The sequence below is a fragment of the Microcebus murinus genome, chromosome 23 (assembly GCF_040939455.1).
Source record: "Microcebus murinus isolate Inina chromosome 23, M.murinus_Inina_mat1.0, whole genome shotgun sequence".
Taxonomy (NCBI): Eukaryota; Metazoa; Chordata; class Mammalia; order Primates; family Cheirogaleidae; genus Microcebus; species Microcebus murinus.
In genome coordinates, this window is record NC_134126.1 from 1,619,529 (window position 1) to 1,641,313 (window position 21,785).

Genomic DNA, 21,785 nt, shown 5'->3' on the forward strand with positions numbered 1-21,785 from the left:
CCCGAGGGGGGAGGCTTGGAGAGGGCAAGGCACCCGACCTTAACATTGGTACCCCCACAATACGCTGGAACAACATGAGAGGTATATGAATAAGAACACGGGGGGGGGGGGGGGCCGGGCGCGGTGGCTCACGCCTGTAATCCTAGCTCTCTGGGAGGCCGAGGCGGGCGGATTGCTCCAGGTCAGGAGTTCGAAACCAGCCTGAGCAAGAGCGAGACCCCGTCTCTACTAAAAATAGAAAGAAATTAATTGGCCAACTAATATATATAGAAAAACACAGCCGGGCGTGGTGGTGCATGCCTGTAGTCCCAACTACTCGGGAGGCTGAGGCAGCAGGATTGCTTGAGCCCGGAGATTGAGGTTGCTGTGAGCTAGGCTGACGCCATGGCACTCACTCTAGCCTGGGCAGCAAAACGAGACTCTGTCTCAAAAAAAAAAAAAAAAAGAACACAGGGGGGAGGCCGGCACGGGCAACACATGTCACCTGAATACTTGTACTCCCATCATCTGCTTGAAGAGAGAGAGAAAAGAAACTGCAATCATAGAGGTAAGAGACACTTTTTAAAAATAATGAATCCGAAGAGAAAAGTAAAAGGAGGCCTGTGGAGCAGGTCTGGGTGTGACTCCGGATCCCCCAACATCAGGTGCCACCACCAAAGATTCCTGCGTGTAGCCCATAGAACCCCAAAAGCAACGGGACGAGTTCTGGTCACATACTCCCTCAAAATGACATCCTGGCCTTCTTCTGGAACTCCCTCCCCTCTCAGACTCTCAAGGTTTCCTCCAGCGTGTCGGTTCCCACAGAGCAGACCTTTGGTCTGAGACCTGACAGTCCAGATGCCACGCATGCTGCCGCGTGGCGGCGGTGTCGCGGCTTGGGACAAGAGGAGGCCCCACGGTGCGGGCTGGGGCGCCAGGCACCGCGCGGGCGCTGAGAGTGGGGGTGACCCGCACCCCGGGCCGCCGCCGCGCTCCCAGAAAGGGGACAGAACAAGAGGCAAAAAAAAAAAAAAAAAAAAAGCAGCAGCCTGTGGCACCCGGTATTCCCAGGCGGTCTCCCATCCAAGTACTAACCAGGCCCGACCCTGCTTAGCTTCCGAGACCAGACGAGATCGGGGGCGTTCAGGGTGGTGTGGCCCTAGACGGCGGCGGAGGGCGCCCCTGCCCCGCTCGAGAAGCCGAGCCTCTCTGGGCTTCCCCGCCGCCGCCTCCCGCCCCAGGCCCCGCGCCGGGCCGGGCCGGTTGAGTTCGCAGGGACGGGGGTGATGGGCGGGGCGGGGCGGGGCGGGGCGGGGGGCTGTCTCTCTATACACACACACACACTCACACTCACTCACACTCACACAAGATGCGCCTCCACGGCTGGACTCGCCAAGGTGGAGCCCTCCCAGCCCCCCTCGTCTCCTCGCCCGGCCTCCTTCACCTACCCGCTGCCCACCCCCAGCGCGTCGCTGCCTCCCGCTGACTGCGCACGCGCGGGACGCTCGCCCTTTGACCCCAGCCAGGGGCCGCCCTCCCCCACAACCCCTTTCAGCTGCGCCCCCCCCTCGCCCTGTGGGTGGGCTGCCGCCTATTCCCCCGGGCCAGGGCTGGGGCACAGCCAGTGTATGGGGCGTCTCTCTCTGGGGATGTGTCCCATGGGTGGGGTGGGGTGGCGTGGTTTGGGGGGCGCTGAAGAAATCAGTCCCCTCCATCTCCTACCTCTGGAAAACGCCCAAGCCCGTGGAGAACTGCCGGCACCGCTTCGTGGGGGCCGGGACCCTCCTCCGTGTCCTCCTGTGGCCCAGTCCAAGGGGCCTGGGCCTGGCCGGGGCTGCATTGGACCCCGACCACCCTGGCGTGTGGACTCGCTAAAAATCGGCCATTAGATATTGGATTCCAGCTTCCTGGAGGTCATTTCACTAATGAGTGCACCGGAAAGAGTTTCCTAATCCATCTGTGAGGGTGGCAACTGAAAGAGAATTTGAAAGCTGACAGAATAGGCGAGGGAAGGCATAGGAGATTTCCACACCCAGCAAGGAAGACTTTCCCGAAATGGAAGAAAGAAACGAGCAAACAGAGACACCGGTAGCCCGCCCGGAAAAGAGTCTGCCCCTGAGAGAAAGCACCCTGACCAGGTTCACCCGTGGGTGGGTGGGTGGCGAGCTAGCGGCATTCAGAAGAGCGAGGCCCGCAGTCTGTGCGGAAGACACCTGCGCTCGGGTGTGTGTGGCGGCGCGATTCACAAGCAGCTCTAGACGTTAAACCAAGGAGAAGCCAGGGAGTTCCCAACGCCCCAGGTGTCCTCAGCCCACGACTGGCTGCTGTGGGAATGCGAAGCCCGGCTCCTGGTCTCAGAGCGGGGTTCCCAGGAGGATCAGGCTGAAGCTGGGACTCGGCCTCAAAGTGTCCCCTCGCATGGCCACCCCCTTCCCCTTCCTGCTCCTCTACTCCTGGTGCCCCTCCATCCAGGGGCCAGACCTTAAAGAGTCACCGCAAGAGAATCCTGGTCCCAAAGGAGCCTTCTGGGGGACCGGTGCTGAGAGAGGTTGTGGGCATGGCCCGCTGGGGCTCTGCCCGACCCAGGGCTGAGAGATGCCACCTCCCAGCTCTGGGTCCCTGCAGGAAGTGTTGGCAAGCACAGGGCCGGTCCTCCAAAGGCCCAGGTGCAGGGAGCCCAGGCCAAGCAGCCTGTGGAAGAAGCCACTTGCCGTGCCACCCCGGGAACAGGACTGCAGGCCCCGGCCCTTCCCACGTCCTCCTCCTCCTCCTCCTCCTCCTCCCCCCGGCCCCCCCCCACAGGGCACAGGGCTCAGAGACACCTCAGACTCTTGCTACCCAAAGTGCAAAGGGCATCAGTTGCTCCTCCAACCCCCCCGCCCAGCAGACCACGTTGTCCAGCCAGCCCCCGGGCCTCCCTGGGGTGCCCAGCACAAAAGTGCAGACACCCACCGGACCCTCAATCTCAGTTTTCGGATGTTTTTGCCACTCTAAGGACCCGCAGGCCAGCTGGGCCTTCGGGCAGGACAGAGAGCCCCGGAATCCGACGTGGAGAGCTGCGTGTACGTCCCCATCAGGAGGCGGTCCCCACCTCCGCGGCTCTCCCCTTGCGGGGAGCGGCAGCCCAGCCGGCAGCCGCAGGGCCTCAGGGAAGACACCAGGCTGGGCCCCCGCGGCACAGCGGGGGCACGTCCCCCGCACTCACGCGACTTAGGGACGGCTGCTGGAGACTGCTGCGGCCACCCTGCTGCCGGGTTTCTGGAGGGCTTCCTGGAAGCAGCGTCCACACCAAGCCCTTGGAAGGCCCAGGCGACGGAGGAGCCGGTCAGGCAGGGGCCGAGGACGGTGAGAGGCCGGGCGGGCGGGAAGGAGCATGTCAGGCAGGGGCAGAGGACGGTGACAGGCCGGGCGGGGAGGAGCCGGTCAGGCGGGGGCCCAGGACAGTGACGGGCCTGGCCGGGGAGGAGTGCCTCAGGCAGGGGCAGAGGAGACGGGGGCTGGGTAAGGGTTAGGGTGACAGTTAGGGCACAATTCACAATCGCAAAGACGTGGAAGCCACCCGAGTGCCCATCCATCCAGGAGTGCATGAATAAAATGTGGCGCGTGGACACCACGGAGTGCCATTCGGCTGTGAGGAGCAGCGGTGAGAGGGCGTCTCTCGTGTTCTCCTGGCCAGAGCTGGAACCCGTTCCAGTAAGCCAGGTATCCCAAGAATGGACACACGAGCACCACGTGAGCGCGCTCACCAGCAAATTGGTACGAACGGATGGACGCCTAAGTGGACAGAGAGGAGTCACCTTCATCGGGTGGGTGTCGGGCGGGTGGGGGGAGGGGAGGGGCATACACATCCATTAGGCATGGGGTGGGTGCGCACCGACTGGGGGATGGGCGCACTTGAAGCTCTGACCCGAGGGGGGAGGCTTGGAGAGGGCAAGGCACCCGACCTTAACATTGGTACCCCCACAATACGCTGGAACAACATGAGAGGTATATGAATAAGAACACAGGGGGGGGGGCCGGGCGCGGTGGCTCACGCCTGTAATCCTAGCTCTCTGGGAGGCCGAGGCGGGCGGATTGCTCCAGGTCAGGAGTTCGAAACCAGCCTGAGCAAGAGCGAGACCCCGTCTCTACTAAAAATAGAAAGAAATTAATTGGCCAACTAATATATATAGAAAAACACAGCCGGGCGTGGTGGTGCATGCCTGTAGTCCCAACTACTCGGGAGGCTGAGGCAGCAGGATTGCTTGAGCCCGGAGATTGAGGTTGCTGTGAGCTAGGCTGACGCCATGGCACTCACTCTAGCCTGGGCAGCAAAACGAGACTCTGTCTCAAAAAAAAAAAAAAAAAAGAACACAGGGGGGAGGGGGGCACGGGCAACACATGTCACCTGAATACTTGTACTCCCATCATCTGCTTGAAGAGAGAGAGAAAAGAAACTGCAATCATAGAGGTAAGAGACACTTTTTAAAAATAATGAATCCGAAGTGAAAAGTAAAAGGAGGCCTGTGGAGCAGGTCTGGGTGTGACTCCGGATCCCCCAACATCAGGTGCCACCACCAAAGATTCCTGCGTGTAGCCCATAGAACCCCAAAAGCAACGGGACGAGTTCTGGTCACATACTCCCTCAAAATGACATCCTGGCCTTCTTCTGGAACTCCCTCCCCTCTCAGACTCTCAAGGTTTCCTCCAGCGTGTCGGTTCCCACAGAGCAGACCTTTGGTCTGAGACCTGACAGTCCAGATGCCACGCATGCTGCCGCGTGGCGGCGGTGTCGCGGCTTGGGACAAGAGGAGGCCCCACGGTGCGGGCTGGGGCGCCAGGCACCGCGCGGGCGCTGAGAGTGGGGGTGACCCGCACCCCGGGCCGCCGCCGCGCTCCCAGAAAGGGGACAGAACAAGAGGCAAAAAAAAAAAAAAAAAAAAAAGCAGCAGCCTGTGGCACCCGGTATTCCCAGGGGGTCTCCCATCCAAGTACTAACCAGGCCCGACCCTGCTTAGCTTCCGAGACCAGACGAGATCGGGGGCGTTCAGGGTGGTGTGGCCCTAGACGGCGGCGGAGGGCGCCCCTGCCCCGCTCGAGAAGCCGAGCCTCTCTGGGCTTCCCCGCCGCCGCCTCCCGCCCCAGGCCCCGCGCCGGGCCGGGCCGGTTGAGTTCGCAGGGACGGGGGTGATGGGCGGGGCGGGGCGGGGCGGGGCGGGGGGCTGTCTCTCTATACACACACACACACTCACACTCACTCACACTCACACAAGATGCGCCTCCACGGCTGGACTCGCCAAGGTGGAGCCCTCCCAGCCCCCCTCGTCTCCTCGCCCGGCCTCCTTCACCTACCCGCTGCCCACCCCCAGCGCGTCGCTGCCTCCCGCTGACTGCGCACGCCCGGGACGCTCGCCCTTTGACCCCAGCCAGGGGCCGCCCTCCCCCACAACCCCTTTCAGCTGCGCCCCCCCCTCGCCCTGTGGGTGGGCTGCCGCCTATTCCCCCGGGCCAGGGCTGGGGCACAGCCAGTGTATGGGGCGTCTCTCTCTGGGGATGTGTCCCATGGGTGGGGTGGGGTGGCGTGGTTTGGGGGGCGCTGAAGAAATCAGTCCCCTCCATCTCCTACCTCTGGAAAACGCCCAAGCCCGTGGAGAACTGCCGGCACCGCTTCGTGGGGGCCGGGACCCTCCTCCGTGTCCTCCTGTGGCCCAGTCCAAGGGGCCTGGGCCTGGCCGGGGCTGCATTGGACCCCGACCACCCTGGCGTGTGGACTCGCTAAAAATCGGCCATTAGATATTGGATTCCAGCTTCCTGGAGGTCATTTCACTAATGAGTGCACCGGAAAGAGTTTCCTAATCCATCTGTGAGGGTGGCAACTGAAAGAGAATTTGAAAGCTGACAGAATAGGCGAGGGAAGGCATAGGAGATTTCCACACCCAGCAAGGAAGACTTTCCCGAAATGGAAGAAAGAAACGAGCAAACAGAGACACCGGTAGCCCGCCCGGAAAAGAGTCTGCCCCTGAGAGAAAGCACCCTGACCAGGTTCACCCGTGGGTGGGTGGGTGGCGAGCTAGCGGCATTCAGAAGAGCGAGGCCCGCAGTCTGTGCGGAAGACACCTGCGCTCGGGTGTGTGTGGCGGCGCGATTCACAAGCAGCTCTAGACGTTAAACCAAGGAGAAGCCAGGGAGTTCCCAACGCCCCAGGTGTCCTCAGCCCACGACTGGCTGCTGTGGGAATGCGAAGCCCGGCTCCTGGTCTCAGAGCGGGGTTCCCAGGAGGATCAGGCTGAAGCTGGGACTCGGCCTCAAAGTGTCCCCTCGCATGGCCACCCCCTTCCCCTTCCTGCTCCTCTACTCCTGGTGCCCCTCCATCCAGGGGCCAGACCTTAAAGAGTCACCGCAAGAGAATCCTGGTCCCAAAGGAGCCTTCTGGGGGACCGGTGCTGAGAGAGGTTGTGGGCATGGCCCGCTGGGGCTCTGCCCGACCCAGGGCTGAGAGATGCCACCTCCCAGCTCTGGGTCCCTGCAGGAAGTGTTGGCAAGCACAGGGCCGGTCCTCCAAAGGCCCAGGTGCAGGGAGCCCAGGCCAAGCAGCCTGTGGAAGAAGCCACTTGCCGTGCCACCCCGGGAACAGGACTGCAGGCCCTGGCCCTTCCCACGTCCTCCTCCTCCTCCTCCTCCTCCTCCTCCCCCCCGGCCCCCCCCCACAGGGCACAGGGCTCAGAGACACCTCAGACTCTTGCTACCCAAAGTGCAAAGGGCATCAGTTGCTCCTCCAACCCCCCCGCCCAGCAGACCACGTTGTCCAGCCAGCCCCCGGGCCTCCCTGGGGTGCCCAGCACAAAAGTGCAGACACCCACCGGACCCTCAATCTCAGTTTTCGGATGTTTTTGCCACTCTAAGGACCCGCAGGCCAGCTGGGCCTTCGGGCAGGACAGAGAGCCCCGGAATCCGACGTGGAGAGCTGCGTGTACGTCCCCATCAGGAGGCGGTCCCCACCTCCGCGGCTCTCCCCTTGCGGGGAGCGGCAGCCCAGCCGGCAGCCGCAGGGCCTCAGGGAAGACACCAGGCTGGGCCCCCGCGGCACAGCGGGGGCACGTCCCCCGCACTCACGCGACTTAGGGACGGCTGCTGGAGACTGCTGCGGCCACCCTGCTGCCGGGTTTCTGGAGGGCTTCCTGGAAGCAGCGTCCACACCAAGCCCTTGGAAGGCCCAGGCGACGGAGGAGCCGGTCAGGCAGGGGCCGAGGACGGTGAGAGGCCGGGCGGGCGGGAAGGAGCATGTCAGGCAGGGGCAGAGGACGGTGACAGGCCGGGCGGGGAGGAGCCGGTCAGGCGGGGGCCCAGGACAGTGACGGGCCTGGCCGGGGAGGAGTGCCTCAGGCAGGGGCAGAGGAGACGGGGGCTGGGTAAGGGTTAGGGTGACAGTTAGGGCACAATTCACAATCGCAAAGACGTGGAAGCCACCCGAGTGCCCATCCATCCAGGAGTGCATGAATAAAATGTGGCGCGTGGACACCACGGAGTGCCATTCGGCTGTGAGGAGCAGCGGTGAGAGGGCGTCTCTCGTGTTCTCCTGGCCAGAGCTGGAACCCGTTCCAGTAAGCCAGGTATCCCAAGAATGGACACACGAGCACCACGTGAGCGCGCTCACCAGCAAATTGGTACGAACGGATGGACGCCTAAGTGGACAGAGAGGAGTCACCTTCATCGGGTGGGTGTCGGGCGGGTGGGGGGAGGGGAGGGGCATACACATCCATTAGGCATGGGGTGGGTGCGCACCGACTGGGGGATGGGCGCACTTGAAGCTCTGACCCGAGGGGGGAGGCTTGGAGAGGGCAAGGCACCCGACCTTAACATTGGTACCCCCACAATACGCTGGAACAACATGAGAGGTATATGAATAAGAACACGGGGGGGGGGGGGCCGGGCGCGGTGGCTCACGCCTGTAATCCTAGCTCTCTGGGAGGCCGAGGCGGGCGGATTGCTCCAGGTCAGGAGTTCGAAACCAGCCTGAGCAAGAGCGAGACCCCGTCTCTACTAAAAATAGAAAGAAATTAATTGGCCAACTAATATATATAGAAAAACACAGCCGGGCGTGGTGGTGCATGCCTGTAGTCCCAACTACTCGGGAGGCTGAGGCAGCAGGATTGCTTGAGCCCGGAGATTGAGGTTGCTGTGAGCTAGGCTGACGCCATGGCACTCACTCTAGCCTGGGCAGCAAAACGAGACTCTGTCTCAAAAAAAAAAAAAAAAAGAACACAGGGGGGAGGCCGGCACGGGCAACACATGTCACCTGAATACTTGTACTCCCATCATCTGCTTGAAGAGAGAGAGAAAAGAAACTGCAATCATAGAGGTAAGAGACACTTTTTAAAAATAATGAATCCGAAGAGAAAAGTAAAAGGAGGCCTGTGGAGCAGGTCTGGGTGTGACTCCGGATCCCCCAACATCAGGTGCCACCACCAAAGATTCCTGCGTGTAGCCCATAGAACCCCAAAAGCAACGGGACGAGTTCTGGTCACATACTCCCTCAAAATGACATCCTGGCCTTCTTCTGGAACTCCCTCCCCTCTCAGACTCTCAAGGTTTCCTCCAGCGTGTCGGTTCCCACAGAGCAGACCTTTGGTCTGAGACCTGACAGTCCAGATGCCACGCATGCTGCCGCGTGGCGGCGGTGTCGCGGCTTGGGACAAGAGGAGGCCCCACGGTGCGGGCTGGGGCGCCAGGCACCGCGCGGGCGCTGAGAGTGGGGGTGACCCGCACCCCGGGCCGCCGCCGCGCTCCCAGAAAGGGGACAGAACAAGAGGCAAAAAAAAAAAAAAAAAAAAAAGCAGCAGCCTGTGGCACCCGGTATTCCCAGGGGGTCTCCCATCCAAGTACTAACCAGGCCCGACCCTGCTTAGCTTCCGAGACCAGACGAGATCGGGGGCGTTCAGGGTGGTGTGGCCCTAGACGGCGGCGGAGGGCGCCCCTGCCCCGCTCGAGAAGCCGAGCCTCTCTGGGCTTCCCCGCCGCCGCCTCCCGCCCCAGGCCCCGCGCCGGGCCGGGCCGGTTGAGTTCGCAGGGACGGGGGTGATGGGCGGGGCGGGGCGGGGCGGGGCGGGGGGCTGTCTCTCTATACACACACACACACTCACACTCACTCACACTCACACAAGATGCGCCTCCACGGCTGGACTCGCCAAGGTGGAGCCCTCCCAGCCCCCCTCGTCTCCTCGCCCGGCCTCCTTCACCTACCCGCTGCCCACCCCCAGCGCGTCGCTGCCTCCCGCTGACTGCGCACGCCCGGGACGCTCGCCCTTTGACCCCAGCCAGGGGCCGCCCTCCCCCACAACCCCTTTCAGCTGCGCCCCCCCCTCGCCCTGTGGGTGGGCTGCCGCCTATTCCCCCGGGCCAGGGCTGGGGCACAGCCAGTGTATGGGGCGTCTCTCTCTGGGGATGTGTCCCATGGGTGGGGTGGGGTGGCGTGGTTTGGGGGGCGCTGAAGAAATCAGTCCCCTCCATCTCCTACCTCTGGAAAACGCCCAAGCCCGTGGAGAACTGCCGGCACCGCTTCGTGGGGGCCGGGACCCTCCTCCGTGTCCTCCTGTGGCCCAGTCCAAGGGGCCTGGGCCTGGCCGGGGCTGCATTGGACCCCGACCACCCTGGCGTGTGGACTCGCTAAAAATCGGCCATTAGATATTGGATTCCAGCTTCCTGGAGGTCATTTCACTAATGAGTGCACCGGAAAGAGTTTCCTAATCCATCTGTGAGGGTGGCAACTGAAAGAGAATTTGAAAGCTGACAGAATAGGCGAGGGAAGGCATAGGAGATTTCCACACCCAGCAAGGAAGACTTTCCCGAAATGGAAGAAAGAAACGAGCAAACAGAGACACCGGTAGCCCGCCCGGAAAAGAGTCTGCCCCTGAGAGAAAGCACCCTGACCAGGTTCACCCGTGGGTGGGTGGGTGGCGAGCTAGCGGCATTCAGAAGAGCGAGGCCCGCAGTCTGTGTGGAAGACACCTGCGCTCGGGTGTGTGTGGCGGCGCGATTCACAAGCAGCTCTAGACGTTAAACCAAGGAGAAGCCAGGGAGTTCCCAACGCCCCAGGTGTCCTCAGCCCACGACTGGCTGCTGTGGGAATGCGAAGCCCGGCTCCTGGTCTCAGAGCGGGGTTCCCAGGAGGATCAGGCTGAAGCTGGGACTCGGCCTCAAAGTGTCCCCTCGCATGGCCACCCCCTTCCCCTTCCTGCTCCTCTACTCCTGGTGCCCCTCCATCCAGGGGCCAGACCTTAAAGAGTCACCGCAAGAGAATCCTGGTCCCAAAGGAGCCTTCTGGGGGACCGGTGCTGAGAGAGGTTGTGGGCATGGCCCGCTGGGGCTCTGCCCGACCCAGGGCTGAGAGATGCCACCTCCCAGCTCTGGGTCCCTGCAGGAAGTGTTGGCAAGCACAGGGCCGGTCCTCCAAAGGCCCAGGTGCAGGGAGCCCAGGCCAAGCAGCCTGTGGAAGAAGCCACTTGCCGTGCCACCCCGGGAACAGGACTGCAGGCCCCGGCCCTTCCCACGTCCTCCTCCTCCTCCTCCTCCTCCTCCCCCCCGGCCCCCCCCCACAGGGCACAGGGCTCAGAGACACCTCAGACTCTTGCTACCCAAAGTGCAAAGGGCATCAGTTGCTCCTCCAACCCCCCCGCCCAGCAGACCACGTTGTCCAGCCAGCCCCCGGGCCTCCCTGGGGTGCCCAGCACAAAAGTGCAGACACCCACCGGACCCTCAATCTCAGTTTTCGGATGTTTTTGCCACTCTAAGGACCCGCAGGCCAGCTGGGCCTTCGGGCAGGACAGAGAGCCCCGGAATCCGACGTGGAGAGCTGCGTGTACGTCCCCATCAGGAGGCGGTCCCCACCTCCGCGGCTCTCCCCTTGCGGGGAGCGGCAGCCCAGCCGGCAGCCGCAGGGCCTCAGGGAAGACACCAGGCTGGGCCCCCGCGGCACAGCGGGGGCACGTCCCCCGCACTCACGCGACTTAGGGACGGCTGCTGGAGACTGCTGCGGCCACCCTGCTGCCGGGTTTCTGGAGGGCTTCCTGGAAGCAGCGTCCACACCAAGCCCTTGGAAGGCCCAGGCGACGGAGGAGCCGGTCAGGCAGGGGCCGAGGACGGTGAGAGGCCGGGCGGGAAGGAGCGTGTCAGGCAGGGGCAGAGGACGGTGACCGGCCGGGCGGGGAGGAGCCGGTCAGGCGGGGGCCCAGGACAGTGACGGGCCTGGCCGGGGAGGAGTGCGTCAGGCAGGGGCAGAGGAGACGGGCTGGGTAAGGGTTAGGGTTACAGTTAGGGCACAATTCACAATCCCAAAGACGTGGAAGCGACCCGAGTGCCCATCCATCCAGGAGTGCATCAATAAAATGTGGCGCGTGGACACCACGGAGTGCCATTCGGCTGTGAGGAGCAGCGGTGAGAGGGCGCCTCTCGTGTTCTCCTGGCCAGAGCTGGAACCCGTTCCAGTAAACCAAGTATCCCAAGAATGGACACACGAGCACCACGTGAGCGCGCTCACCAGCAAATTGGTACGAACGGATGGACGCCTAAGTGGACGGAGAGGAATCACCTTCATCGGGTGGGTGTCGGGCGGGTGGGGGGAGGGGAGGGGCATACACATCCATTAGGCATGGGGTGGGTGCGCACCGACTGGGGGATGGGCGCACTTGAAGCTCTGACCCGAGGGGGGAGGCTTGGAGAGGGCAAGGCACCCGACCTTAACATTGGTACCCCCACAATACGCTGGAACAACATGAGAGGTATATGAATAAGAACACAGGGGGGGCCGGGCGCGGTGGCTCACGCCTGTAATCCTAGCTCTCTGGGAGGCCGAGGCGGGCGGATTGCTCCAGGTCAGGAGTTCGAAACCAGCCTGAGCAAGAGCGAGACCCCGTCTCTACTAAAAATAGAAAGAAATTAATTGGCCAACTAATATATATAGAAAAACACAGCCGGGCGTGGTGGTGCATGCCTGTAGTCCCAACTACTCGGGAGGCTGAGGCAGCAGGATTGCTTGAGCCCGGAGATTGAGGTTGCTGTGAGCTAGGCTGACGCCATGGCACTCACTCTAGCCTGGGCAGCAAAACGAGACTCTGTCTCAAAAAATAAAAAAAAAAGAACACAGGGGGGAGGGCGGCACGGGCAACACATGTCACCTGAATACTTGTACTCCCATCATCTGCTTGAAAAGAGAGAGAAAAGAAAATGCAATCCTAGAGGTAAGAGACACTTTTTAAAAATAATGAATCCGAAGAGAAAAGTAAAAGGAGGCCTGTGGAGCAGGTCTGGGTGTGACTCCGGATCCCCCAACATCAGGTGCCACCACCAAAGATTCCTGCGTGTAGCCCATAGAACCCCAAAAGCAACGGGACGAGTTCTGGTCACATACTCCCTCAAAATGACATCCTGGCCTTCTTCTGGAACTCCCTCCCCTCTCAGACTCTCAAGGTTTCCTCCAGCGTGTCGGTTCCCACAGAGCAGACCTTTGGTCTGAGACCTGACAGTCCAGATGCCACGCATGCTGCCGCGTGGCGGCGGTGTCGCGGCTTGGGACAAGAGGAGGCCCCACGGTGCGGGCTGGGGCGCCAGGCACCGCGCGGGCGCTGAGGGTGGGGGTGACCCCCACCCCGGGCCGCCGCCGCGCTCCCAGAAAGGGGACAGAACAAGAGGCAAAAAAAAAAAAAAAGCAGCAGCCTGTGGCACCCGGTATTCCCAGGCGGTCTCCCATCCAAGTACTAACCAGGCCCGACCCTGCTTAGCTTCCGAGACCAGACGAGATCGGGGGCGTTCAGGGTGGTGTGGCCCTAGACGGCGGCGGAGGGCGCCCCTGCCCCGCTCGAGAAGCCGAGCCTCTCTGGGCTTCCCCGCCGCCGCCTCCCGCCCCAGGCCCCGCGCCGGGCCGGGCCGGGCCGGGCCGGTTGAGTTCGCCGGCCGGGTCCCGCTGGCTCCCAGGGACGGGGGTGATGGGCGGGGCGGGGCGGGGCGGGGCGGGGCGGGGTGGGGGGCTGTCTCTCTATACACACACACACACACTCACACTCACTCACACTCACACAAGATGCGCCTCCACGGCTGGACTCGCCAAGGTGGAGCCCTCCCAGCCCCCCTCGTCTCCTCGCCCGGCCTCCTTCACCTACCCGCTGCCCACCCCCAGCGCGTCGCTGCCGCTGACTGCGCACGCGCGGGACGCTCGCCCTTTGACCCCAGCCAGGGGCCGCCCTCCCCCACAACCCCTTTCAGCTGTGCCCCCCCCCTCGCCCTGTGGGTGGGCTGCCGCCTATTCCCCCGGGCCAGGGCTGGGGCACAGCCAGTGTATGGGGCGTCTCTCTCTGGGGATGTGTCCCATGGGTGGGGTGGGGTGGCGTGGTTTGGGGGGTGCTGAAGAAATCAGTCCCCTCCATCTCCTACCTCTGGAAAACGCCCAAGCCCGTGGAGAACTGCCGGCACCGCTTCGTGGGGGCCGGGACCCTCCTCCGTGTCCTCCTGTGGCCCAGTCCAAGGGGCCTGGGCCTGGCCGGGGCTGCATTGGACCCCGACCACCCTGGCGTGTGGACTCGCTAAAAATCGGCCATTAGATATTGGATTCCAGCTTCCTGGAGGTCATTTCACTAATGAGTGCACCGGAAAGAGTTTCCTAATCCATCTGTGAGGGTGGCAACTGAAAGAGAATTTGAAAGCTGACAGAATAGGCGAGGGAAGGCATAGGAGATTTCCACACCCAGCAAGGAAGACTTTCCCGAAATGGAAGAAAGAAACGAGCAAACAGAGACACCGGTAGCCCGCCCGGAAAAGAGTCTGCCCCTGAGAGAAAGCACCCTGACCAGGTTCACCCGTGGGTGGGTGGCGAGCTAGCGGCATTCAGAAGAGCGAGGCCCGCAGTCTGTGCGGAAGACACCTGCGCTCGGGTGTGTGTGGCGGCGCGATTCACAAGCAGCTCTAGACGTTAAACCCAGGAGAAGCCAGGGAGTTCCCAACGCCCCAGGTGTCCTCAGCCCACGACTGGCTGCTGTGGGAATGCGAAGCCCGGCTCCTTGTCTCAGAGCGGGGTTCCCAGGAGGATCAGGCTGAAGCTGGGACTTGGCCTCAAAGTGTCCCCTCGCATGGCCACCCCCTTCCCCTTCCTGCTCCTCTACTCCTGGTGCCCCTCCATCCAGGGGCCAGACCTTAAAGAGTCACCGCAAGAGAATCCTGGTCCCAAAGGAGCCTTCTGGGGGACCGGTGCTGAGAGAGGTTGTGGGCATGGCCCGCTGGGGCTCTGCCCGACATAGGGCTGAGAGATGCCACCTCCCAGCTCTGGGTCCCTGCAGGAAGTGTTGGCAAGCACAGGGCCGGTCCTCCAAAGGCCCAGGTGCAGGGAGCCCAGGCCAAGCAGCCTGTGGAAGAAGCCACTTGCCGTGCCACCCCGGGAACAGGACTGCAGGCCCCGGCCCTTCCCACCTCCTCCTCCTCCTCCTCCTCCTCCCCCCCGCCCCGCCCCCACAGGGCACAGGGCTCAGAGACACCTCAGACTCTTGCTACCCAAAGTGCAAAGGGCATCAGTTGCTCCTCCAACCCCCCCCCCCCCCCCCCCCCCCCGCCCAGCAGACCACGTTGTCCAGCCAGCCCCCGGGCCTCCCTGGGGTGCCCAGCACAAAAGTGCAGACACCCACCGGACCCTCAGTCTCAGTTTTCGGAGGTTTTTGCCACTCTAAGGACCCGCAGGCCAGCTGGGCCTTCGGGCAGGACAGAGAGCCCCGGAATCCGACGTGGAGAGCTGCGTGTACGTCCCCATCAGGAGGCGGTCCCCACCTCCGCGGCTCTCCCCTTGCGGGGAGCGGCAGCCCAGCCGGCAGCCGCAGGGCCTCAGGGAAGACACCAGGCTGGGCCCCCGCGGCACAGCGGGGGCACGTCCCCCGCACTCACGCGACTTAGGGACGGCTGCTGGAGACTGCTGCGGCCACCCTGCTGCCGGGTTTCTGGAGGGCTTCCTGGAAGCAGCATCCACACCAAGCCCTTGGAAGGCCCAGGCGACGGAGGAGCCGGTCAGGCAGGGGCCGAGGACGGTGAGAGGCCGGGCGGGAAGGAGCGTGTCAGGCAGGGGCAGAGGACGGTGACCGGCCGGGCGGGGAGGAGCCGGTCAGGCGGGGGCCCAGGACAGTGACGGGCCTGGCCGGGGAGGAGTGCGTCAGGCAGGGGCAGAGGAGACGGGCTGGGTAAGGGTTAGGGTTACAGTTAGGGCACAATTCACAATCCCAAAGACGTGGAAGCGACCCGAGTGCCCATCCATCCAGGAGTGCATCAATAAAATGTGGCGCGTGGACACCACGGAGTGCCATTCGGCTGTGAGGAGCAGCGGTGAGAGGGCGCCTCTCGTGTTCTCCTGGCCAGAGCTGGAACCCGTTCCAGTAAACCAAGTATCCCAAGAATGGACACACGAGCACCACGTGAGCGCGCTCACCAGCAAATTGGTACGAACGGATGGACGCCTAAGTGGACGGAGAGGAATCACCTTCATCGGGTGGGTGTCGGGCGGGTGGGGGGAGGGGAGGGGCATACACATCCATTAGGCATGGGGTGGGTGCGCACCGACTGGGGGATGGGCGCACTTGAAGCTCTGACCCGAGGGGGGAGGCTTGGAGAGGGCAAGGCACCCGACCTTAACATTGGTACCCCCACAATACGCTGGAACAACATGAGAGGTATATGAATAAGAACACAGGGGGGGCCGGGCGCGGTGGCTCACGCCTGTAATCCTAGCTCTCTGGGAGGCCGAGGCGGGCGGATTGCTCCAGGTCAGGAGTTCGAAACCAGCCTGAGCAAGAGCGAGACCCCGTCTCTACTAAAAATAGAAAGAAATTAATTGGCCAACTAATATATATAGAAAAACACAGCCGGGCGTGGTGGTGCATGCCTGTAGTCCCAACTACTCGGGAGGCTGAGGCAGCAGGATTGCTTGAGCCCGGAGATTGAGGTTGCTGTGAGCTAGGCTGACGCCATGGCACTCACTCTAGCCTGGGCAGCAAAACGAGACTCTGTCTCAAAAAATAAAAAAAAAAGAACACAGGGGGGAGGGCGGCACGGGCAACACATGTCACCTGAATACTTGTACTCCCATCATCTGCTTGAAAAGAGAGAGAAAAGAAAATGCAATCCTAGAGGTAAGAGACACTTTTTAAAAATAATGAATCCGAAGAGAAAAGTAAAAGGAGGCCTGTGGAGCAGGTCTGGGTGTGACTCCGGATCCCCCAACATCAGGTGCCACCACCAAAGATTCCTGCGTGTAGCCCATAGAACCCCAAAAGCAACGGGACGAGTTCTGGTCACATACTCCCTCAAAATGACATCCTGGCCTTCTTCTGGAACTCCCTCCCCTCTCAGACTCTCAAGGTTTCCTCCAGCGTGTCGGTTCCCACAGAGCAGACCTTTGGTCTGAGACCTGACAGTCCAGATGCCACGCATGCTGCCGCGTGGCGGCGGTGTCGCGGCTTGGGACAAGAGGAGGCCCCACGGTGCGGGCTGGGGCGCCAGGCACCGCGCGGGCGCTGAGGGTGGGGGTGACCCCCACCCCGGGCCGCCGCCGCGCTCCCAGAAAGGGGACAGAACAAGAGGCAAAAAAAAAAAAAAGCAGCAGCCTGTGGCACCCGGTATTCCCAGGCGGTCTCCCATCCAAGTACTAACCAGGCCCGACCCTGCTTAGCTTCCGAGACCAGACGAGATCGGGGGCGTTCAGGGTGGTGTGGCCCTAGACGGCGGCGGAGGGCGCCCCTGCCCCGCTCGAGAAGCCGAGCCTCTCTGGGCTTCCCCGCCGCCGCCTCCCGCCCCAGGCCCCGCGCCGGGCCGGGCCGGGCCGGTTGAGTTCGCCGGCCGGGTCCCGCTGGCTCCCAGGGACGGGGGTGATGGGCGGGGCGGGGCGGGGCGGGGCGGGGCGGGGCGGGGTGGGGGGCTGTCTCTCTATACACACACACACACACTCACACTCACTCACACTCACACAAGATGCGCCTCCACGGCTGGACTCGCCAAGGTGGAGCCCTCCCAGCCCCCCTCGTCTCCTCGCCCGGCCTCCTTCACCTACCCGCTGCCCACCCCCAGCGCGTCGCTGCCGCTGACTGCGCACGCGCGGGACGCTCGCCCTTTGACCCCAGCCAGGGGCCGCCCTCCCCCACAACCCCTTTCAGCTGTGCCCCCCCCCTCGCCCTGTGGGTGGGCTGCCGCCTATTCCCCCGGGCCAGGGCTGGGGCACAGCCAGTGTATGGGGCGTCTCTCTCTGGGGATGTGTCCCATGGGTGGGGTGGGGTGGCGTGGTTTGGGGGGTGCTGAAGAAATCAGTCCCCTCCATCTCCTACCTCTGGAAAACGCCCAAGCCCGTGGAGAACTGCCGGCACCGCTTCGTGGGGGCCGGGACCCTCCTCCGTGTCCTCCTGTGGCCCAGTCCAAGGGGCCTGGGCCTGGCCGGGGCTGCATTGGACCCCGACCACCCTGGCGTGTGGACTCGCTAAAAATCGGCCATTAGATATTGGATTCCAGCTTCCTGGAGGTCATTTCACTAATGAGTGCACCGGAAAGAGTTTCCTAATCCATCTGTGAGGGTGGCAACTGAAAGAGAATTTGAAAGCTGACAGAATAGGCGAGGGAAGGCATAGGAGATTTCCACACCCAGCAAGGAAGACTTTCCCGAAATGGAAGAAAGAAACGAGCAAACAGAGACACCGGTAGCCCGCCCGGAAAAGAGTCTGCCCCTGAGAGAAAGCACCCTGACCAGGTTCACCCGTGGGTGGGTGGCGAGCTAGCGGCATTCAGAAGAGCGAGGCCCGCAGTCTGTGCGGAAGACACCTGCGCTCGGGTGTGTGTGGCGGCGCGATTCACAAGCAGCTCTAGACGTTAAACCCAGGAGAAGCCAGGGAGTTCCCAACGCCCCAGGTGTCCTCAGCCCACGACTGGCTGCTGTGGGAATGCGAAGCCCGGCTCCTTGTCTCAGAGCGGGGTTCCCAGGAGGATCAGGCTGAAGCTGGGACTTGGCCTCAAAGTGTCCCCTCGCATGGCCACCCCCTTCCCCTTCCTGCTCCTCTACTCCTGGTGCCCCTCCATCCAGGGGCCAGACCTTAAAGAGTCACCGCAAGAGAATCCTGGTCCCAAAGGAGCCTTCTGGGGGACCGGTGCTGAGAGAGGTTGTGGGCATGGCCCGCTGGGGCTCTGCCCGACATAGGGCTGAGAGATGCCACCTCCCAGCTCTGGGTCCCTGCAGGAAGTGTTGGCAAGCACAGGGCCGGTCCTCCAAAGGCCCAGGTGCAGGGAGCCCAGGCCAAGCAGCCTGTGGAAGAAGCCACTTGCCGTGCCACCCCGGGAACAGGACTGCAGGCCCCGGCCCTTCCCACCTCCTCCTCCTCCTCCTCCTCCTCCCCCCCGCCCCGCCCCCACAGGGCACAGGGCTCAGAGACACCTCAGACTCTTGCTACCCAAAGTGCAAAGGGCATCAGTTGCTCCTCCAACCCCCCCCCCCCCCCCCCCCGCCCAGCAGACCACGTTGTCCAGCCAGCCCCCGGGCCTCCCTGGGGTGCCCAGCACAAAAGTGCAGACACCCACCGGACCCTCAGTCTCAGTTTTCGGAGGTTTTTGCCACTCTAAGTACCCGCAGGCCAGCTGGGCCTTCGGGCAGGACAGAGAGCCCCGGAATCCGACGTGGAGAGCTGCGTGTACGTCCCCATCAGGAGGCGGTCCCCACCTCCGCGGCTCTCCCCTTGCGGGGAGCGGCAGCCCAGCCGGCAGCCGCAGGGCCTCAGGGAAGACACCAGGCTGGGCCCCCGCGGCACAGCGGGGGCACGTCCCCCGCACTCACGCGACTTAGGGACGGCTGCTGGAGACTGCTGCGGCCACCCTGCTGCCGGGTTTCTGGAGGGCTTCCTGGAAGCAGCATCCACACCAAGCCCTTGGAAGGCCCAGGCGACGGAGGAGCCGGTCAGGCAGGGGCCGAGGACGGTGAGAGGCCGGGCGGGAAGGAGCGTGTCAGGCAGGGGCAGAGGACGGTGACCGGCCGGGCGGGGAGGAGCCGGTCAGGCGGGGGCCCAGGACAGTGACGGGCCTGGCCGGGGAGGAGTGCGTCAGGCAGGGGCAGAGGAGACGGGCTGGGTAAGGGTTAGGGTTACAGTTAGGGCACAATTCACAATCCCAAAGACGTGGAAGCGACCCGAGTGCCCATCCATCCAGGAGTGCATCAATAAAATGTGGCGCGTGGACACCACGGAGTGCCATTCGGCTGTGAGGAGCAGCGGTGAGAGGGCGCCTCTCGTGTTCTCCTGGCCAGAGCTGGAACCCGTTCCAGTAAACCAAGTATCCCAAGAATGGACACACGAGCACCACGTGAGCGCGCTCACCAGCAAATTGGTACGAACGGATGGACGCCTAAGTGGACGGAGAGGAATCACCTTCATCGGGTGGGTGTCGGGCGGGTGGGGGGAGGGGAGGGGCATACACATCCATTAGGCATGGGGTGGGTGCGCACCGACTGGGGGATGGGCGCACTTGAAGCTCTGACCCGAGGGGGGAGGCTTGGAGAGGGCAAGGCACCCGACCTTAACATTGGTACCCCCACAATACGCTGGAACAACATGAGAGGTATATGAATAAGAACACAGGGGGGGCCGGGCGCGGTGGCTCACGCCTGTAATCCTAGCTCTCTGGGAGGCCGAGGCGGGCGGATTGCTCCAGGTCAGGAGTTCGAAACCAGCCTGAGCAAGAGCGAGACCCCGTCTCTACTAAAAATAGAAAGAAATTAATTGGCCAACTAATATATATAGAAAAACACAGCCGGGCGTGGTGGTGCATGCCTGTAGTCCCAACTACTCGGGAGGCTGAGGCAGCAGGATTGCTTGAGCCCGGAGATTGAGGTTGCTGTGAGCTAGGCTGACGCCATGGCACTCACTCTAGCCTGGGCAGCAAAACGAGACTCTGTCTCAAAAAATAAAAAAAAAAGAACACAGGGGGGAGGGCGGCACGGGCAACACATGTCACCTGAATACTTGTACTCCCATCATCTGCTTGAAAAGAGAGAGAAAAGAAAATGCAATCCTAGAGGTAAGAGACACTTTTTAAAAATAATGAATCCGAAGAGAAAAGTAAAAGGAGGCCTGTGGAGCAGGTCTGGGTGTGACTCCGGATCCCCCAACATCAGGTGCCACCACCAAAGATTCCTGCGTGTAGCCCATAGAACCCCAAAAGCAACGGGACGAGTTCTGGTCACATACTCCCTCAAAATGACATCCTGGCCTTCTTCTGGAACTCCCTCCCCTCTCAGACTCTCAAGGTTTCCTCCAGCGTGTCGGTTCCCACAGAGCAGACCTTTGGTCTGAGACCTGACAGTCCAGATGCCACGCATGCTGCCGCGTGGCGGCGGTGTCGCGGCTTGGGACAAGAGGAGGCCCCACGGTGCGGGCTGGGGCGCCAGGCACCGCGCGGGCGCTGAGGGTGGGGGTGACCCCCACCCCGGGCCGCCGCCGCGCTCCCAGAAAGGGGACAGAACAAGAGGCAAAAAAAAAAAAAAGCAGCAGCCTGTGGCACCCGGTATTCCCAGGCGGTCTCCCATCCAAGTACTAACCAGGCCCGACCCTGCTTAGCTTCCGAGACCAGACGAGATCGGGGGCGTTCAGGGTGGTGTGGCCCTAGACGGCGGCGGAGGGCGCCCCTGCCCCGCTCGAGAAGCCGAGCCTCTCTGGGCTTCCCCGCCGCCGCCTCCCGCCCCAGGCCCCGCGCCGGGCCGGGCCGGGCCGGTTGAGTTCGCCGGCCGGGTCCCGCTGGCTCCCAGGGACGGGGGTGATGGGCGGGGCGGGGCGGGGCGGGGCGGGGCGGGGCGGGGTGGGGGGCTGTCTCTCTATACACACACACACACACTCACACTCACTCACACTCACACAAGATGCGCCTCCACGGCTGGACTCGCCAAGGTGGAGCCCTCCCAGCCCCCCTCGTCTCCTCGCCCGGCCTCCTTCACCTACCCGCTGCCCACCCCCAGCGCGTCGCTGCCGCTGACTGCGCACGCGCGGGACGCTCGCCCTTTGACCCCAGCCAGGGGCCGCCCTCCCCCACAACCCCTTTCAGCTGTGCCCCCCCCCTCGCCCTGTGGGTGGGCTGCCGCCTATTCCCCCGGGCCAGGGCTGGGGCACAGCCAGTGTATGGGGCGTCTCTCTCTGGGGATGTGTCCCATGGGTGGGGTGGGGTGGCGTGGTTTGGGGGGTGCTGAAGAAATCAGTCCCCTCCATCTCCTACCTCTGGAAAACGCCCAAGCCCGTGGAGAACTGCCGGCACCGCTTCGTGGGGGCCGGGACCCTCCTCCGTGTCCTCCTGTGGCCCAGTCCAAGGGGCCTGGGCCTGGCCGGGGCTGCATTGGACCCCGACCACCCTGGCGTGTGGACTCGCTAAAAATCGGCCATTAGATATTGGATTCCAGCTTCCTGGAGGTCATTTCACTAATGAGTGCACCGGAAAGAGTTTCCTAATCCATCTGTGAGGGTGGCAACTGAAAGAGAATTTGAAAGCTGACAGAATAGGCGAGGGAAGGCATAGGAGATTTCCACACCCAGCAAGGAAGACTTTCCCGAAATGGAAGAAAGAAACGAGCAAACAGAGACACCGGTAGCCCGCCCGGAAAAGAGTCTGCCCCTGAGAGAAAGCACCCTGACCAGGTTCACCCGTGGGTGGGTGGCGAGCTAGCGGCATTCAGAAGAGCGAGGCCCGCAGTCTGTGCGGAAGACACCTGCGCTCGGGTGTGTGTGGCGGCGCGATTCACAAGCAGCTCTAGACGTTAAACCCAGGAGAAGCCAGGGAGTTCCCAACGCCCCAGG

General features: G+C 62.9%; 6 non-coding genes across 6 annotated transcripts; all 6 read right to left on the reverse strand.

Moving 5' to 3' along the window:
• Positions 1–1,025: 1,025 nt before the first annotated feature.
• LOC142864057 (5S ribosomal RNA) lies at positions 1,026–1,144 on the reverse strand. The gene has a single exon (XR_012914650.1). It is a non-coding gene; the product is annotated as a 5S ribosomal RNA (ribosomal RNA).
• A 3,764-nt stretch (positions 1,145–4,908) lies between these two features.
• LOC142863925 (5S ribosomal RNA) lies at positions 4,909–5,027 on the reverse strand. Its single transcript, XR_012914590.1, has one exon. It is a non-coding gene; the product is annotated as a 5S ribosomal RNA (ribosomal RNA).
• Positions 5,028–8,796: 3,769 nt separating this feature from the next.
• LOC142863926 (5S ribosomal RNA) lies at positions 8,797–8,915 on the reverse strand. Its single transcript, XR_012914591.1, has one exon. It is a non-coding gene; the product is annotated as a 5S ribosomal RNA (ribosomal RNA).
• A 3,748-nt stretch (positions 8,916–12,663) lies between these two features.
• Positions 12,664–12,782, reverse strand: LOC142864058 (5S ribosomal RNA). Its single transcript, XR_012914651.1, has one exon. It is a non-coding gene; the product is annotated as a 5S ribosomal RNA (ribosomal RNA).
• Positions 12,783–16,580: 3,798 nt separating this feature from the next.
• On the reverse strand, positions 16,581–16,699 carry LOC142864059 (5S ribosomal RNA). Its single transcript, XR_012914652.1, has one exon. It is a non-coding gene; the product is annotated as a 5S ribosomal RNA (ribosomal RNA).
• Positions 16,700–20,493: 3,794 nt separating this feature from the next.
• Positions 20,494–20,612, reverse strand: LOC142864060 (5S ribosomal RNA). Its single transcript, XR_012914653.1, has one exon. It is a non-coding gene; the product is annotated as a 5S ribosomal RNA (ribosomal RNA).
• Positions 20,613–21,785: the final 1,173 nt, after the last annotated feature.